The sequence below is a fragment of the Mytilus galloprovincialis genome, chromosome 5 (genome assembly GCF_965363235.1).
Source record: "Mytilus galloprovincialis chromosome 5, xbMytGall1.hap1.1, whole genome shotgun sequence".
Classification (NCBI taxonomy): domain Eukaryota; kingdom Metazoa; phylum Mollusca; class Bivalvia; order Mytilida; family Mytilidae; genus Mytilus; species Mytilus galloprovincialis.
Genome location: NC_134842.1, coordinates 70,406,470 through 70,427,396, shown reverse-complemented (window position 1 = coordinate 70,427,396; position 20,927 = coordinate 70,406,470). Strand labels below are relative to the sequence as shown.

At 32.5% G+C, this 20,927-nt stretch overlaps 1 long non-coding RNA gene across 1 annotated transcript; it reads left to right on the top strand.

Annotated features, from left to right (window-relative positions):
• Window positions 1-375: 375 nt before the first annotated feature.
• LOC143074704 (uncharacterized) lies at window positions 376-20,477 on the top strand. The gene is made up of 4 exons (XR_012978018.1): window positions 376-658; window positions 12,840-12,927; window positions 16,645-16,778; window positions 20,345-20,477. It is a non-coding gene; the product is annotated as an uncharacterized LOC143074704 (long non-coding RNA).
• Window positions 20,478-20,927: the final 450 nt, after the last annotated feature.

Below are 20,927 nucleotides of genomic sequence, written 5' to 3'. Positions count from 1 at the left end.
GGATTATCTGTATACTAACACGCTTACATTCATATCTTATCTGATTATCTATATACTAACACGCGTACATTCATGTATTATATGATTATTTGTATACTAACACGCGTACATTCATGTATTATCTGATTATCTATATACTAACACGCGTACAGTCATGTATTATCTGATTACCTATATACTAACATGGGTACATTCATGTATGACGATAAGATTTTTTCTCTATTTCCTTTTTTTGGCGACTGAATGATATAAAAAAACTTTTCATAAACACGTTAGCAGAGTAGTTATACTATGATTTGTTTCAGATAGGTGTTAGGAATTTCTTTATAAACCTATATCAACATTATAAATATTTTGTATTCGTTCCAGGACAATGTTGGTTATTAAAGCAATGGTCACTCACTTACTTATCACAATATTGTATGTATTAACTGGTGGAACTTTTCATAGTGGAAAGTACCTTGATTCCAAGATACTGAAGGTGTTTTTCAATGTAGGACCAAGAATGTGCATGTTAAGATGCACCAGATTTGCTGGATGTACTGCTTTCAACTTTGTAAAAAGTCATTTGTACTGCGAACTGCTTAACAGGACTCAACAGGCCACAGCAGTAGATAAGGAACATTACATGTACTCGGAAATGTCAACTTGGACGATAGTAAGTACTAGCAAAAAATATGTTTGATATCTGTAAAACTCGAATTTCCATGTTCCCTCTTTCAACAGCAATTATTGTTTTATTCAGGCATCTTTTGGGAAAATTATCATTTTCAGTATTAAGTAGAGTATATACTGCAACAACTTTTGCCAATTAAACACGCTTTCTTATATTTTGTTCTAATAAAATAATATAATATAAATGTTTAAACCCCCCCCCCCCCCTCCCAACAAAAATACATGTTGTCCGTTGTTGTTTTCCGAAAAACTAAATCATTCAAAAAATATCGGAGTTAAGTAAAAAGGCTTCTGATTTTCACAAATATGAAAGATTATATAAAAAAAACTTGTCCCTTACTGGTCTGAGTTTATTATAACTAAAGCATGTGGTACAATTTTGCATTTTTAGGGTCTTTTAAATTTTGTCCCAAGTGATAATTTTTCTCCTGTTAGGCCACACCAATTTGATTCCTTGTTCGGACCCGCCCGCACCTATATTTTTCAAAACAGATTTTTTTTATTTTTTTTATATTCCCGCTTCCCGCATCCGGAAATGTAATCATGTTCATTTCCTGCACCGTTTTTTTTTTTGTAAATATTATAAAAAGATATTAACATTTGTTTTTAAAATCACAGTCTAACCTGTATATAACGATTTTAAACATAAAAGTACCCCACCACACTTTGTAAATATCTGTGATAATTTTTGTTTCAGCAAGAAACCTATTTATCCAAAGCGGGAGTGCTCCGATAACAGCGGAAATACCTGTAAAGAACAAAAAAATTGTTACTTTCCCCCTTACTTATATTCCCTATGAAAAAATGTTCGTTGTTAGAATAAAGTACAAAGAACTTCTGCAGGATTTGCCCTCAACTGCAAATATATTGTATGCTGGCGAAACAAAACTATCCATAGCCGCTGCATGTTTATGCACCTGTCCTGTTTGATTGAGGGGCCTGTCGTTCAGCAGTTATCGTTTGTTGATGTTGTTCATTGGTATTTTCCCGTTTGGATATACATGATATATAAATTAGATCGTTGGTTTTCCTGTTCGAATTGTGTACGCTAATAATTTTGGGGTCCTTTATAGCCTGCTGTTTGGTCTGTATCAAAGCCCAGTGTAAAAGGCCGTACTTTGACCTGTGTTTGTTATTATCAGGTTGAGAACAACCCTCCCTCAGACTGTCACGGAACAGAAGCTCCTTCATAATATAATTTCCAAATGGAACAAATATTATGGAATATTATTTCCACAGGAATAAATATTACAATAGATGTACCTAACGGAATAAATAGTATAGAATATTTGTTCCATCAGGTACAGGTATTATGACATTGTTTATAACAAAGTTTCCACTGGAAATTCTGTTAGGTGGAACAAATATACGTTGACAAGACAAGGGGTCATTTTACTGATGTAGAAAAGAAAATAGAAATACCAAGGATTTGAAAACTTAGAATTTTGTACTCTAAAAGAGGAGAGTTACATCATATTTTAAACAACTTTTTCTAAAAGAGGGGTCCACTTATTTTGAATAATATTAAACTGTTAAAGTAAATGTGTTAACATGGTTAAAGTCCAGGAATATTACAAAATTCTTGGACATGTTTTGATCATTTTATACCAGATAGATATATAGTTCTTTGAGAAAATATGAGCCCTTTTGTACAAACAAATATATTATAACTTATATTGCTCCCTCATAAAACATGTAAAAGGGATATTTATAACATTAAGGGGTTGTCCCCAAACTGATTATGACTTGGATTGAGAATTGTCTCATTGTCAGTCACACATACATAGACCAGATTTAATTATTTCTTGGTGAACAGGGAAAAAATACTTCAGAAGTTAAAGAAATGTCAAAGTACAAGTGATAAATCAAGCTTTAATATTGTCAAAACCTACTATTTTATGTTTACAAAAAAAAAATTATAATCGCTAGCCTTTACTTTTCAAGCTTCGCCTAAAAAATTTGCAAATTAAATATTTTTTTATTAAAATTTTCAAATCGCTCGCTCGCCCCAAATTTTGGAGTCCAAAAATCCGTAGAACAAGAAATTAAATTGGTGTGGCCTTGCCTCTGCTTTTTCACCTGTGGTGACGTTTGAAAGACCAATGTTGATTTCTTGTAATGCAATAAGAAGAGCATTATTTCCTGAATGTTTGATTCCACATGTATAGGTGAATGGCTGCAAGTTTGAAAAAAATCGAACTCCCCTAAGATCAGAATTTAGAAAAGAATAATTATGTTGTTCTCTCCTGTTACAGCCTTTTTGTGTACCTTTTGAGAATGTTTCATTGCCAGCACTATAATTATAGTAATTCTAATGCAACAACGTTTGTAACGTTAATTTTGATTGGATAACGTCACTTATTTACATGGTATCAATTGACAATTGATGCTATGGAATGTACGCGCAAGCGCAGACGACATGTGACAGTTTCTAAATTCATGTTTTAACGTTATTTTCTGTCAGTTTCATAAGAATGGAGATAACAATTTGTAATTTAAGCTCCGACGGCATCAATTGGGGATTTGGTGGTCGCAAATACCCGTTTACTGTATCCGCTAACTCGTCGCCAGTAAACTTAATTTGCAACCATCAAATCCCCAATTGATTCCGTCGGAGCTTAAAATAAAATACAGTTATCTCCTAAATGTGCTTTTATTGTGTCTTATTAAGTTGATATGTAGATGGAAGAAAACCTCTACACAATTCGAATAAAAAGACAAAAAGTACTGTGAAAGTATTCCTTTCTGCTAAGTTATGTCATGTACATGTACTTGATGAAAAGTAACAGCATAGCCATAATCAGTAAGAGAAAGGATATTAAAGACAATTTCACTGATGAATCACATAATTAATATACTATATGCCAACCATTTCGTTAATTATAAGTTATGAGCATCATATTAAATAAATCTCAACATCATATACCGTATATTGAATGAAAAGACACTTTTTTAAAATTTTTATAACAGCAGAGAACATTGTGCAATTCTAGTATAGAAGATGGTAACAAAAAGGAATTTACTTTAGACTTTCTTTTACCTAGGCATATTTTTCATCTTGCAAATACACGTTCAAAAGAAAAATGACATTGTTTGCTGTTATCTAACAATTGTTATCAATTTGAAATCATGTATTTTTCTTAAACCATGGAAAAACGCAATTGTTTTGAAAAAATAATTCCTTCTTGTTACCAACTCCATCCTGTTACATGTCCTGTTACTCAAGATTCTTTCATGTTACAGACATAACTGACTATATTTTAGTATATGTCTTAACCTTTTGTATTGCAAGGGCTACAATAAATAATTTGCACTTGATAAACTATTACAGGATATATTAGTAAATAAACTCATCATAGATACCAGGACTAAATTTTGTATATACGTCAGACGCGCGTTTCGTCTACAAAAAACTCATCAGTGACGCTCGAATCCAAAAAAGTTTAAAAAAAAAAAAAAAAAAAAAGCCAAATAAAGTACAAAGTTGAAGAGCAACCACAAATAGTATCTTTAACTTATTTCTTATTCCCATTAGAAACTTTTTAAAATTGTTTCACTTTGGTAACAGGAAACAACTGGAATTTGTTTGTACAATTTTTAAAATTGCAATAATTACAACATTTAACAATTGTTTGAATTACACTCAACAGTTCTTGAATCATTAATGTTTGTTCTTCGATTTGAGCTATGAAAATACCGGTTCAAAAGACATTTTTTTTTTGTTTTTTCCTATTGCAAAAAAACAGACATTTTCAGATATTGTCTTGTTTATATTTCCCCTTTTCAATATTAATTGTGAAGTATTAAAATCTCAGGACATTCACATATAAAATTATAAACATTTGGCAAATATTTCTGTTCATTCATTTATATTGTTTTTATTCTTTTATTATAATTTATTTCATCTGATAACTGTATGCATGCTTATGTGTGCTGCACATATTTTGACGGATTGTGCAGTCTTACTCTATCAAAATATGAGTTTTCTTCTATGTCGTGTCCACAGTTTTATATTGTTCTGTTGCATAAAACCATCATCTGTTGTTTAACGTTGCAGGTTGACTATAGACAGCTACTCTATGTTACATATTCCTTGCTTGCAAGATAGACACATACATCACATAGATAAAGGTTAAACTACTTACACAATAGTATTTTTAAGCCTAGTACTTTAAGAGATTACATGTTTTCGCTCATTTTAAGTTCAAGACTAGAATATTATCTTCTCTGCATTGATAATCTGAACAGGTTTTTGCAAGAACCAAATTATCATCACCGATTTCTTAGTTTAAGACAGCTTGGTTTCATTTAAACAGAACGAGTACAGTGAGCTTGCTTTAGTAACAGTTACATTCTTACGTCTAATAATTGAATTGATTGTTTAATTGTTTTTGTCTTCTATTAAACTTATGTTGTAGAGTTAAGTGATTGTCCTGCTAATATTGAAGTCACACTAGGCCACGATCGCACTATGATCTGAGATTTTTGACGATCGTAGTGCAATCGTGTAGATCGCAGTAAAGTCGTAAAGCCTTGGTGAGGTCTTCAAGATCATGATAAGCGTGGCTAACTTATAAGAACATCTTCAAAACAATAGTGGTGCGGTTGTGGTGATGTCAGGTCGTAGTAGAAGCATAGTGAAAGCACAGTTAGAACGTGGTAAGATCGCAAAGGTCGCCTTACCATCGTAGTGAGAACATCACGTTCTCACTACGACCATATCACGAGTTATCCGATTGCAACACGATCTTACAACGCTTCGAATGCGATTGTAGCACATTCATACCACGATTATACTACGTCCATACTGCGATCGTTCAACGTTCTCAGCGTTAACGTCAACTTCGTGTTCCATATCAATTCTGTTCCATTCATTCTGTTTCTGATTAATACGTAGATTTCTCGGAAAAAACAGTCATGCCACCAAAATCTACCAGAACATGTGTGCGTGGTGGTAGGGGTATATGTTGAGGCAGAGGGAGCTCTGATAATAACAACTTTTTCAGCAAAGAAATCGGACCGACATATCCAACCTGAGTCACAACCTTATGCTAGTTCATTAAACTTAAACTAAAGATGTTTTAGTGAACGATAGCAGGGATGACACAAATGTGTCAAGCATAGTTGAGACGTTACAGAAAAGAGACAAGAGGTCCAAATTACACACAGACAAACAAAACCTGGAGAGCTTTTATATATTTCATGTGAAAATGACAATAGGCGTGGTATATTTGTGTGGTCGCAGTGAGAACGCGATGGTCATATATAGTGAGGTCGTAATAACGTCGCTGTGAGAGCGTAGCGAAGCCTCTCGGAATAGAGTCGAGCTTTCACTACGCTCTAATAATAATAGTAATAATAATATCTTTATTTAGAGAGAGTAACTCATTTGGATTACACAAATTTTCAATAAGGCTCTCTTAATACAATAATAATTACATTAAAGATAAACAATGCATCAATAATAATGATAAATAAAGATTATATACAATTTAAAATACAATAAACAAATATGGCATTACAGTACAAATATGATGGTAATGTTAAAAGTACAAAGATTTCTATTTATGTTTAAATTCTGATACTGTATTAGATTTTTTGATTGAACTAGGAAGAGCATTCCACACTTTTGGTCCAGTGTACGAGAAACCAGACTTATACAACTCTGTATTTGGTTTTGGAATTATAAAATTATCTGAGGATGAAAATCTCGTATTATAATTTTGGTTTGCAAAAGCTGATAACATAAGACTGGACGTATATTCTGGAGCTAAGCCATACTTTCCCTTAAACATTAGTAATGATTTGTGATAAAGTATTCTTTATGTGATTGGCACAATGTTACGTTCGTGAAATAATTCTCTTGAAGGTTTGGTGTAATCATGTTCGTCTAAAATTATTCTTGCTGCCAATTTTTGCAGTTCTTGTAAACTATCTAATAGAACGTTATTATAGTTTCCCCATATTGAACAACAATAATCTAAGTGAGGTAAAACGTAAGCGTTATACTACATTTGTCTAGCTTTGTCATTTTAATAATTTCTTTATCCTTTTTAGTAAAGCTAAAGAAGAGTTAACTTTTTTGATTATATAATCGATATGAGAAGCCCAAGATAGATTTGCATCAATAAAAACACCTAGAACCTTTTCACATATACTTTGTATAATTTGTTGTCCATTTAAAGCAAGATTAATGTTTTCATTTGATGTAACGGAAAGCTTTTGTTTAGATCCAATGCGTATAGCTTTCGTTTTAGATACATTTACAGTCATTTTATTGTCATCCCACCAGCGAACAATATCTTGTAAAACCGTATTAAGTTTTTGACTGATGCAACTTTTGTTTTGTCTAATGACTGATATGGTGCTATCATCAGTTAATAGATCGGTGTTATGATTAGGATTAGACAAGGGAATATCATTAATAAAAATTAAAAACAACACCGGTCCTAATACGGATCCTTGAGGTACACCAGTTTTTTGTTTTTGTACGTCTGATAATGTATTTGGAATAGATACTTTCTGATATTTCTCAGCCAAATATGATTTAAACCAGCGTAATGAGGTATAAGCAAATTTGTATTTGTTTAATTTTTGAATAAGCAGTTCATGATTGAGAAGATTAAAGGCTTTTGCTGGATCTAGAAATACTGCTCCAACAATATCGCCATCATCAATGGCTTTAGGCCACTTATCTATTAAAGCTGTTAACGCAGCTTGACAAGAATGGTTTGCACGAAAGCCTGACTGCATTCTATACAATAACTTGCATTTATAATAAGGTATTTTACTAAGTGTGTTTTCACATGTTTTTCAAGGATTTTAGAAATGAGTGGTAAAATTACAATTGGTCTGTAATTAAAAACATCTTGTTTTGAGGCTTTTTTCTTATAAACTGGTATGACTTTTGCCAGTTTAAATGAAGATGGAAAAATACATTTTTTGATACTTGAATTAAAAATATGACAAAGTGGTATTGAAATAGCATAAGAAGACATCTTTTAAAAATTTTGCACTTATTGTATCAAGGCCTGTTGCTTTTGATTCATCTAGTGCTTTTAGTTGTAAACACACACAATCATAACTCATAAGTGGTATAGAAAAATACACGTCATCTGGTACATGACCCGATATAAAATCGTCAAGTTTGTTAAAACAACTACTAGAATTGTTTATGTTTTAATCTATATAAAGATTAACTGTGATATTTGTGAAATGAGCATTAACAACATCAGCAATGCTTTTTGGTTCTAAAATTTCCTTTTTGTTACAATCACTTATGATTTGTATACAGGTATGAGTGTCGGTACCGCTGACAGTATGTACGTGCTTCCATAATTTACTGCTGTTGCCCTTTTTTTGTTCTATGATATTGGTATGATAATTTTGTTTAGAGTTTCAACTTCGTACTTTATTTGGCATTTTTAACTTTTTTTGGATTCGAGCGTCACTGAAGAGTCTTTTGTAGACGAAATGCGCGTCTGGCGTATACAAAATTTACTCCTGGTATCTATGATGAGTTTATTTACTACCACTGGGTCGATGCAACTGCTGGTGGAGATTTATTTCCCCGAGGGTATCACCAGCCCAGTAGTCATCACTTTTGTACTGACATGAATTATCACTGATATGGTTATATTTATTAATTTACTGTTTACAAAATTTTTAATTTTTGAAATACTAAGGCTGTTCTACCTCAGGCATAGATTACTTTTAATTAGCTGTATTTGGCAAAACTTTTTGGAATTTTGGTCCTCAATGCTCTTCAACTTCGTACTTTATTTTGCATTTTTAACTTTTTTTGGATTCGAGCGTCACTGAAGAGTCTTTTGTAGACGAAACGCGCGTCTGGCGTATATACAAAATTTAGTCCTGGTATCTATGATGAGTTTTTTTGATGAGATATTTGACTTTATTTCTCCATAGTCTATAACTATACATATATGTGTTCTTATGATAAAAATCACGTTTTCTTATGCTATCTAGAATTTCATCATTCATCCACTCATTTTGATACAAACGTTTTACTCTCTTTTTAATGAGTGGAGCATGATGATTTAATACTTCAGTAAAAATATTCAAAAAAGACAACAGTGCTTCTTCGGGGTCATCGATTTCTAATACACAATTAAATGAACACTGTGATATATGATTGATAAAATCATTTTCATTAAAAAAAAAGTGTAGTAGATTTGAACGTAATATATTCATGAATTTTCTATTTCGATTTTAACCCTCTTTTGTGAGAAATGCATACTGGATAATGGTCATTGACAGAATACTTCGGAACAGATATAAAAGGAATATTATCTGGTTCATTGCTATAAATATGGTCTATCAAAGTGGAAGATGTTTGTGTGACTCGAATGGGAACTGAGACTATTTGAGACAAGTTAAAAATGCTGGAATTTTTATCGACGCCAAATTAACATTAAAGTCACCCAAAATAAGCATTTCCTTATAATCAATATCGACATTTGTTAACATTGATTCAATTTTTTTAATCCACTCTGCATTACTATTTAGTGGTCTATAAATGTTACCAAGTAATATAGGTTTTGAATGAACAAAAATAATTTCGATCCACATTGACTCTATATCATCATTTTCTAAATCATATCGTCTTATTGTGGTTAACATGTTAGAAATATAAATTAAAAACCCACCGCCAGATTTTCCAATTCTGTCTTTTCTGTTTGTATCATAACCCTTAATATCTATTTCTTTATTTTGGACATAATCTGACAAAATGTGTCACTTAAACATAGCACATCTGTGTTTGATTTTGATAGCAAATATTTTATTTCAGAAAACTTTGGCAATAAATGATTTATGTTTAAGTGACATATATTAAGTGACATGTGTGGAATATAAAAGGGTTTGTAAATGGAGATGATTTGTAATTAGATAAGAGAATATGTGTTGCAATACATCAATACAAAATAACAATACTGACAAGATTTCCTAAAATAGAATTACATGTTCTGGTAGTAGAAAAGTTATTGGTTAAATTATTTACCGCCAGTACGTTTGACTGGACACATTTTGTAGTTGAGTTGGTGTGTTGTTGAATGGTATAAATCTCCTCCCTGCTAACCTCACCGATTGAAAATTTGATTGAGTTTCAGATGTACAATTTGAGAATTCAAACAAAGTGTTCACGCAGAAGATAATGTTGTGGCTTAAAACTTTGGCACCAGCAACATTTGTGTGAACATGGTAAATAAGGTAAGATTAGACTGGTCTCCATATAGAAACTCTAAAGTATTGTCCAAAATTTCCGCATGTTGTTCCCCTAGGGAGAATAGATGATTGCTGACATTGTAAATTGTACGATTAGCTTGATAATGGGTTGACCTTGGTAGAATTGAGGAAATTACCAGCTTAGTTCTTGGTAAGCTTTGCCTGACTGTACAAATCAGTTTTTTGAAGTCGTCCATAATAGCATGAACAGAGTCTCCATCTGATACATTGTTAGTGCCCACATGAATAACAATAACATCAACACAATCAAGTCTGCCTTCTGAAATGTACTGAATTAGGCAATCTTCAATGTCTCTGCTCCGTCCTTCCCGGATAGTCTTGACTTTGACTTTGATTTGTTGAGTTGACATTTTCCTAGGAGACATCTTCTTTAGAGTTGAAATCTCAATAAGAAATATTTTTTTTCTTGTCAAAAGACAATAAGTAGAGTTGACTTCACGGTCCGTGTATTTTGTATTTATTAGTGACCTTTGTCTTTCCACATAGGTAGGACTTTGATCATCATGGTTGTTACCTAGATTTGTCCTATTTAAAGAAACTGGCTGATTAGAGCTACTTGCATTTAACATAGACAAATATAATCGTATAATATAATCAAAATGAGGATGTTAATTTGATGTATGCCTTTTTGTGCTTCTTCGTTACATTTGTTGTTTTTATAGTGATTAAGATGATAACACAATGTTGACTGCTGTACCCCTATTTTTGACATTTTTACCTATTATGTCTGTTTGTTTTGTTCACGCATCGGTGACTATATAATAGAATTTGATGCGACTGTCATACAAGTGAGAGGTTTAGCTAGCTATAAAACCAGGTTCAATCCACCATTTTCTACATTTGAAAATGCCTGTACCAAGTCAGGAATATGACAGTTCTTGTCCATTCGTTTTTGATGCGTTTTGTTATTTGATTTTGCCATGTGATTATGGACTTTCCGAATTGATTTTCCTCTGAGTTCAGTATTTTTGTGATTTTACTTTTTGGTAATCCACTTCTTACAGCGTTGCTGTATGGGCGTAGTTGGATCTTAAAAATCGTAGAAAAGGCGTGGCGAGAACGTTATATAATCGTAGGAGGATCGTTATAGAAGCGTAAAGAGGACGTAGTATCATTGTGAAAACAACAAAAATTAAAAGGCATGCCTCTCATATCGCAACCTTACAACGATCTGAATTAATTTAAGATCGCGATGAGCGTTGTGTGGTCGATGTCTAGTGTGACTGGGGCTAAAGGTTAGTGTAGGATCTCTTGTGTTAAGCTCTGATCGAGATAACAAGACCGAGAGATTAGATCTTCAATAAAATTATTTTCTGCGGCCGAATGGTCATGTGCCTGAATCAAGTATTACCTGAATCAAGTATGAACTGGATCAGGTATGACCTGAACTGTGGTTGTCGTTCGTCAAAGATGTCCATGTTAGTTCAAAATGTCAGATCTTTGACAGAAACTGTTTATTTATTTACAAGGTTTTAAGAACTTGGTATATTATAAAATTTACCATTGCTGAATACCATATGAAAACCAATAGATGGGTTTTGAGTTTTAGGGTTACTGTCTCATAATTTCATATTGAATATTACTTTTTATTCTTCCTTTGTTTAATTGTTTTATTTGATCTCTAATAATTAATGAACGAGGAAATGTGAGTTTGGAGATATTTTCAATTGGAAGCTTTCCTTTTCTATATTTAAAAATCAAACAGTTTACTCTTGTTTCCAGAGGATAATAACAGTGTAATTTTAATCTGCACTTTTTGTACTAGTTTTGAATTATCTGGAACATTCTTTAGAAAGGAAAATATGTTTTGGACTGTCAATCCAGTCATATGATTCCGATTTATGTAAATACTTCCGTTTGCGATGAATAAGTTGGTCTGAACATGACGTTCAACCAACTCGTTCCGAAACAACAGTGACGTACAAAATAAATAACTATGAAAGCAGATCGGGACAACAAAGAACTACAACACATCACAAATATATTAAATGAAAACAAAATTTGTCTCAGATTTACAACATTAAGTCGATTAAAGATGGAAGAAAAAGAATATAAATTGATCACTGTTTGTAACAAAAATTTGAATTTTTCGAAAACCTAAGGATTTTCTTATCCCAGGAATAGATTACCTTAGCTCTAGTTGGCAACTTTTTGGAATTTTAGGTCCTCAATGCTCTTCAACTTTGTACTTGTTTGGCTTTTATAACTATTTTGAACTGATCGTCACTGATGAGTCTTATGTAGACGAAACGCGCGTCTGGCGTATTAAAATATAATCCTGGTACCTTTGATAACTATTTGTTCATTTACTATGATCTCAGTTTCTATTAATGCAAATTTAAAACTAAATATCAATATACCTTTTTGTGTTTGAAGCGCTTTTTCTTGATTTACCTTCATCAGGAATGCTCATATCCGAAAAGATATATACTAGTGATCTCATTGAACAAGCAAAACGGAACAAAAAGTAACAAACGAGAGGCTGTAAATAACACCAAGCCAAGATCACAATCTAAAATGCTAAATAGTCGAATACCTCGATGAGTTGTTAAAGTTGTATAAACATTCATTTTTAGAAATTGTGTTCGACTTGGTGTCCCAAATTTTATAGACCATAAGAGGGATAAAGTTCAACTTTCTACACTTGACATACAAACGTATGTATAATTCAGCAAAATAATTCAAACTGGCAGCATAAAAATTTGCAATTGCTGAACGAAAAAAACACTTAAAGAGGTATACGAAAATACCACATTACTGCCAATATTTATATACCACATTCCAATCACAAGGAAATTTTCAATTATGTCTTACCATTGCGAAACTATGTCACTGAAATGCAATTTGTAAAATCTTTTGTCAGATTGAATGTAACCAATTAATAAAGAGTATTTTTACAGGAATCAGACACATGCTGGCCGAATCCTTGTTCATTTGGAGAAACCTGTGTCATCACTAACAAAGACCTTCCAGTTTGTGTTAAATTAGGTATGATTGTCTTATAGCGCTAATACAATGCATTTACTCATTATCTGTCAGCAATCAGTTTGATAGCATTGTGTAAATGAATAACCATATAACCATCCGACTGAACGTTTCAAAGCACATTAATGGAGAATGTCATATTGCTTTTTCAATATCACACATGTATCAACCAGAGACATCAAATTATCAAAGGAGCTCTGCACTAGGGATTAAAGTAGTTGCGGGTTGATGTGCTGTGTGATATTCAAAAGGCCATATAATTTACATTTTATTATATACATGTACTTCAAGAAGAACTAATATATCTAGGATATTTTTCACGAGACGTAACACAATATATATGGGCGATATCTTTTTGCGCTAAAAAGTAACTCATTTGCGCCAATACTTCTTTTGCGCCACCTAATTTTCAAATCTATAGGTATCATTTGCGCCAATATAATAATCATCTAATTGCGCCAATTTTATTTATTTTTATTCATAAATAACAGCTAAATGATTGACTAGGTACCATCAGCAAAAAATTCCTCTGACATTGTACACAAAATTTTTAAATTAGGCTCGCATCCTAATAAAATTATCCCGATCCCTCATTCTGGATCGATCGTTACACAATACAAATTCATCATCTTTAAGATTGAGAATGAAAATGGGGAATGTGTTAAAGAGACAACAACCCGACCATAGAAAAAACAACAGCAGAAGGTCACTAACAGGTCTTCAATGTAGCGAGACATTCCCGCACCTGGAGGCGTCCTTCAGCTGGCCCCTAAACAAATATATACTAGTTCAGTGATAATGAACGCCATACTAATTTCCGAATTGTACACAAGAAACTAAAATTTAAAAAAATACAAGACTAACAAAGGCCAGAGGCTCTTGACTTGGGACAGACGCAAAAATGCGGCGGGGTTAAACATGTTTATGAGATCTCAACCCTCCCCCTATACCTCTAGCCAATGTAGAAAAGTAAATGCATAACAATACGCACATTTAAAATTCAATTCAAGAGAAGTCCGAGTCTGATGTCAGAAGATGTAACTAAAGAAAATAAACAAAATGTAACAACACCTAAATCATCCAATATTCTGTGAAATTCTGCTTGATTTTAAGGTTAAGCCAAACGCAGTTTTCTTCTCTCTCTATACATTGACTGACGCACATATTAACAAATTAATGTTTCTTTTCTAAATTTCTTTCTTCAATTTTGAAGAGCTCTGAATTTATTATTTTTTGAAGGTCGCTCTGACCAGATATTGGTTGCTTTTCTTTTGCACGCAGTTCTCAAAATTTGACGTTCTAATTTCTGGACACTGATAATGAAACTTTACATTTCTTTTTGCAAATGAAAATATGGTATTTTATACTGCCAAAATCTGCTATGAAATTTTAATAAAGCAAAAATGTATTTTATACTCATGATAAAATTGAGAATGGAAATGGGGAATGTGCCAAAGAGACAACAACCAGACCATAGAAAAAAACAACAGCAGAAGGTCACCAACAGGTCTTCAATGTAGCAAGAAATTCCCGCACCCGGAGGCGTCCTTCAACTGGCCCCTAAACAAATATATACTAGTTCAGTGATAATGAACGCCATACTAATTTCCAAATTGTACACAAGAAACTAAAATTAAAATAATACAAGTCTAATAGTTGACTTGTATTTGTATTATAATTTTGCTCAAAACTCTTTATAGAGTGGCTTTCGTTGTTGACTTGTGTTTTAAAAAGCTGTATATTATAAATGTGTAACAAGTGGTGAGACTTTATTAAAGTATTTGTCTTGTCTTGATATAGGTAAAACGGGCCATGCACATTTATGATATGGGTCAAAAATATTAACAGGTAAATGTGGCGCAATTTCATTTCATTTATTGGCGCAATTAATACTATCAAAATAAAAGAGAGTGGCGCAATTAATACCTTTTCAAAACTGCAATAAGCGCAAATTGATTCTGCCCATATATATTAGGGGTTTTATAAAGCTTTTGAAACCGTAACTGATATAGACTACCTGACGTCAAACAGATTAGGGTTGATAAAACCTATGTAACCGTAACTGATCTAGACTGCCTGACGTCAAACAGATTATGGTTGATAAAACCTGTGTAACCGGGACTGATATCGATATCGTCACGGATGGCAGATACAGCACGATTGTCATCAATTGTATTACACATACAATATACCCGTATATAGTACTAAGTATATTATAACATCTCAGATTTACCCTTGTGTTTTTAATATATTTTATTTGCTTAATGTTTAATGCAATGTCTGACTAAAATACTAATATGAAAATAAATTGTATGAAAGTTACTTAACAAACCAGTGGTGTACCATTTTAAAAATTCAAATTGTTATGACAGAGCTATATATTTTGCAATTGTGCAAAGTATTTTCAGCAAGACTGAAAGGACAACATATACATTTACTATGCAGAAAATAACCTCTTATATATTTTAGAATTCTGAAGCTATCATGATGGTATTGCAAAATGTTTTTATTAATATTGTGTTGATAATAAATGAGATTTCCTATGAGAATGCAAAACATAAATCTAAGCGGTCTTCGTGTCGAAAAACTTGATTAAGGTAGTTCGGTATGTGGTGTATAAACATTGTGTCTAATGTCGTAGATCAAAATTTCCTTCTCTTGGTTTGTTCAATTTTGTTGTTTTATGTTGTTTTTTTTTAAATTTCATTTGGCGGGGTAATGGGGCGGGGTAATTGGTTTGTCATACATTCTAGATTGCTTCTTGTACCAATGTATTGTTTAGTTATCTATTAATTAATTAAAAATACAATATTGTCATTCTTTCCTTGGTTACGAGGAATTCACTATACTGATATACGATTTATCAATATTCTTGTTGTTCGTTTTAAAACATTTAAAATTGGTACCCCTGATGGAATATGATTTGACCTACATTTAGATAGTTGTGTTGACGTTCCGCCTAAGATAAGAATGTTGATTCCTCTATTACTCATCTCAAAATTGATGTCAGGAAAAATAATTTGTCTCTCTGAATGTACACCTTAAGTGTTTTCATCGAGGTTATCTGCATATAACTTGTATAACCAAACAAAATATAACAGCAAATATAAAATGTTCCATGTGAAAGTGTTTACATTCTTTAATTTGTTTTAATATTTACCATGTTTACGTCTCCAGCAAGCCTTAATATACTGAGCTTTTAAATTTTAGTCAAATGTGTTCTGATCTATGTGTTATATTATGTATAATATAGCCAATTAGATATGTCTGGATTTATCCGATTGGAGAAACAATCAAATCGTTCTTATTTTGATGTCAAAAGAAGCAAATGATACTTTTAGAAACATCAAGTCAAAAATATTGACAAAACCTCACATACATTTCATTGTAACACGCTGATTGTATAATCAACATTTCAAAACACTGTAAAAGTTATATCGTTGAATTCATTTTTATATGTTAACGGGTGCCACATGTATAGCAGGATCTTGAACACTACCAGAGAACCCTAGATCACCCTCAGTTTTTGGTAGGGTATGTGTTGCTAAGTCTTTAGTTTCGTGTGTTGTGTTTTGTTTACTGTTGTTTGTCTGTTTGTCTTTTCCTTTTTTAGCCATGGCATTGTCTTTTTATTTTCTACTCATGAGTTGTAATGTGGCGTTGGTATCTTTCGCCACTCTTTTATCTGTCTATTATCAACTTTTATTCTTTTTACTGAAGAGACAGCAGATTACTTAGGTTGTTACAAGGATGATACTAGTAGGCACTTGAAACACAACCAGACAAAGAGTGGAAAAATGTCCCTTGCATTTTGTAAGCAACATTGCAGTGGATACCGATTTGGTGGCTTGCAAGTTTGTATCTTATAATATTAATTAAAACTTTGTTTTTATCCAGGATGAACAAAATTCAATTTAAGGTCAAGATACGGTTAATGAAATTATACGTTTAACTGCATTCAAAGCCGTTTGCTCTAAATGAGTCAAATAGCAAATAATCTCAGCAATAAAAAGAAATAACCAAAATCCCCGCCTTCAATCAGGTATCACTCGCTTTGTATTCCTAGACACCTTATAAAACTTTTCGTTGTTATTCAAAATAAGTAGCTATTCAAGAATTCAAGAGAATAGTAAGTAAGTAAGTAAATTATTTATTATAGTGGCATGTGTAAATATGTACAGATTATTTACATATAACATAATTATGATAAATATGAATACACCCGGCCCAATGGACCTATAAGTGACCTCAAATGATATTAAATAATTATAAAACACTTATCCCGTTCTTGAAAATCACAAATTATTCATGAAATTGTCTGTTTGTTGAAGAAAGTTAATTTTAGATATATATGTATATTTTAAACTATTTGTAAACAGAATTGCGTCTTTTGGAATATGCATGTACGATTTATTTGGCTAGTTTTCGAGTATGACTCATATTTAATAGTTTGAGCTTTTCACTATTGTCCATAGATATAACGGAAGTACTTATCAAAAGTTCACCAAAACACACGTTTTCGTATACCAGAATAGAATGTACAGTCTAATAAAAATTGAGTTTCAGTTTCGGTCACGTCTTCAGTGCAAAATCTACAGAGTCTTTCTGTTGGTCGTTCACCAATATATCGAACGGTTTCTATCCTCAGAGGTAATATTCACATTTTAATTGTGCTAAATATGAGCGTTCGACTTTGGTTGAATTGGTTTTTACATATTGTTCCTGATTAAATGCAGATTTGAAAGTTATATAAGTACGCAGTTTTGGCACATGTTTTATATTATCATTCCATATGTTTGAATAAAGGCGCTGAATCTTCATTTCTACAGTTTTCAATTTATAGCAGTTTTTGATTCAAAATAATGTTCTAGATTAAGTTTACAGAAAATGTCCTTCAATTTGCTACACCAGTTGTCGGTACAACGGCTATAGTCTGCATTAAAAGCGAGCAGTTCGGTATGCGATCGTCTTCAAACGTGAGTAGTCTGTTCCAATACCTCACCATGTTTGTCCATCTTCGAAACTGGCTTGGAATCGATTCAATGTCCCCATGTAGGACGAGCGTAGGCGAAAACCGATGAACACCAAGAAAATAACGGATTGTATGGTTTTGAATATTGTCTATTGTTTGAAATTTTCTGTATCCCCAGACAGTTGAGGCATAATCCAAGATAGGAACTACACACGAGTAATACAGTTTTTTCGTAGGCATTAAATCCGAAGTCTTTACTGTTTGGATTTTTTTTTATCTTCCCTAGTGCTTTTCCAACGCCTTTCGACAAATTTTCCGCATTGGTTATGAAATTTCCATTATGACCGAGTGTATCCCTTAATTAGATATTTGAAATTTTCAACCTTCTGCAATTTGTTTTTTCCAACTGTAAATTCAAAATTAGTTTCCTAAAATGAATACATTTAGATCTGTCCGTATTGATTAAATGTAACACCCTCCAACGTTTACACCATTTGTGAAGTGTATTCAACATACACTGAAGATCCTCAGCCGACTTTGCAACAAACGCTTTATCATCCGCATACAATAATGTTGACAATATCGTTTCAAGTAAGTCTTACCAAAGATTGAGGTCATTAATTTCTTGGACAAAATCGTTTATAAATATGGAGAAGAGTGTCGGCGACAAATTATCTCCCTGTTTTACACCAATTTTACAGCAAAACCACGATGTTAGTTTACCGTTTATATGAATGCATGACTCAGAACTTTAGTATATACTTTTATTATTTCTAATAACGCAGTAAATGTATGGTCTTCACATGATCTATTTTTTCTAAACCCATTTTGTTCGTCTGCAAGAATATCATTATTTTCAAGATGACTGACGAGCCGTTGATTAATAAAAGAACTATACAATTTGCTAGTGCACGACAAAAGACTAATTCCTCTGTAGTTTATTGGTACTCGGAGATCTAATGACGGGTCCTTCAAGATTGGACATATGATGACTTTTCTCCAAATGGTTGGAATTATACTGGTGTCAAATATTAGTTGGAAGATCTGTTGTAATATTTGTATGAATATCGGAAACTTTAAAACGGCCGTACGGAATTTGGTCAGGTCCACTTGCTGATTCTGATTTTGCATGCATTACAATATAAGTTTTTAATCAATCGTGATATTCGAGTTTAGATCCTCATTCGGCATAAACAACGGATCTTCCATTTCAGATTCCAATAATTGTTTATGAACTTTTGACTGATTATAATGATCGTTCTCAAATCGGTGTTGTTATTCCCCTTGTAAATGATTACTTTCAATTGAATTTGTACAATTTATACCATGAAGATAATTGACATAACATAATTCAATCTGAATGAACTGCGTTTTGTTTTGAAAAATAAATTAATTATTCTTTTATAAATATTAAACTGAAAAAAAATACTGCTAATAATTTATACTGCTCCATATAGTTTTTAATTCTTAAATTCCTTCCTGGTCATTCTCTTACCAGATTCTTACGTCTATGTTAAACTTTTGCTTGTTAGATTGTCAGTAATCACCAATCCAAAACATGCAAAAAAAAAAGAACAATATTGAGCTTTTTATTTGCCTTCACTCTTCAACCGTCTTCATCTTTATCAAGATATATTCTCTGAAAACATTTAGCCAATTTGAACTTACATTGGAAGCATTATTCCTTTAGAATTTGCAAACTCCAGTAATGGACCAATTGCTAACATGCTGAAGATCGTTCTCTTGAATATACAAAATATTAATTCCTAAAAGGTTGAAAGATCAAAGGTCAAAGATTGTTTCTTTAACGTCTTAACTCTTTAAGTTGTTGTTTTTCGTTTTCAGTTATTATTGGCGATCATCACATTTATCTATATGTAATAAATGAAAATCCGAAACATTTGAACAGCTATATGACATAAGAAAGGTATCGAAAAAAAAGGAAATTCTTCATTGTCAGTAATTATTGATTTCAAGAAATACAAAAGGGTCGAGGAGGGTGAAATTTGCAGTCTTAACAACGGAGAAAAACATCTGGATACGTTTTGACAATTCGCCGTTTTAAAATCTAAAGGATTATGGGTAATCTGGTTGTTCGTACCCCAAAATAAAAATAACGTCATGTCATTAGTTGAATTTCCTATGTTTAAGACGTTTCATGGCCAATCACTACGTTTTGATATACGCTTTTGAAAATATTAGCCAGAATGCTTTAGATTTTGAAACGGCCAAATACGTACCTAGTATGAATATTTGTTACGTCAAATTGTAGAATTTTATAAGGTTTGGAGAATATGATTACCAAAAGGGTACACACAATGCATTTGTCATGTTTGTGAATAAAAAACCCACATATTGTGCCTAGCGAATGTTAAGTCATTTAATAAATTCCATGTACTTTTTATCGACATGTCCAGCTGTATACCAATTACAATTAAAATTTTGTAGTATGGTACATATTGTTTGTGCGGAGATGTCCTCATTGAAAGTAAGTATCCGAAAGTCCCGGAAACAGAATGCAGCTTCGACTGCAGCGGAGAACCAGCACGGAAATGTGGTGCAGGATATAGGAATTCAATTTATTTAGGTAATAAAATGTCTTGCACTCTAATAAATATTATCTAGTCTCGGTTAAAATTGAGTCTTGGATGAATACTACAAGACTGAAAAGTCGAAAATAAATCATGGCCAGCAGAACTATAGGTCTCTAGGGTCCTGGGTCATTTTTAAGATGTTAGAATACAAAGTTTAAGCATCAAGTTTTGTTAGGGGACGACCATTTGATATTCTGGGGGGGGGGGGGCAGGAGGATTTGTTTTTTATCAGTTATTTGTTTTCGTAAACTAAGAGGACAGATTATTCATTTTCTGCACTATTGAAACAAGATTTTTCATTTTCATTAAAGCAAGGGACTGATTATCCATTTTCACAACTATATTAATGATATTCGAAATTGTGATTATCAAGGCCAAGTTATCTATTTTCAAAATCCTCATGCCCCCCCCCCCCCTCCCCCCCCAGAATATCAAAA